The sequence below is a fragment of the Arachis duranensis genome, chromosome 9 (genome assembly GCF_000817695.3).
Source record: "Arachis duranensis cultivar V14167 chromosome 9, aradu.V14167.gnm2.J7QH, whole genome shotgun sequence".
Taxonomy (NCBI): domain Eukaryota; kingdom Viridiplantae; phylum Streptophyta; class Magnoliopsida; order Fabales; family Fabaceae; genus Arachis; species Arachis duranensis.
This window is the reverse complement of record NC_029780.3, coordinates 15,310,886-15,311,188: the sequence shown is the minus strand read 5'-3', so window position 1 is coordinate 15,311,188 and position 303 is coordinate 15,310,886.

The window sequence follows — 303 nt, the reverse complement described above, 5'->3', positions numbered from 1 at the left end:
TGTTTTTCTGTGGTTTCAGGTATTTTCTGGCTGAAATTGAGGGACCTGAGCAAAAATCTGATTCAGAGACTAAAAAGGACTGCAGATGCTTTTGGATTCTGACCTCCCTGCACTCGAAGTGGATTTTCTGGAGCTACAGAAGCCCAATTGGCGCGCTCTCAACGGCGTTTGAAAGTAGACATCCTGGGCTTTCTAGAAATATATGATAGTCCATACTTTGCTCAAGATTTGATGGCCCAAACCGGCGTTCAATGTCACCCTCAGGAATTCCAGCGTTAAACGCCGGAACTGGCACAAGAATGG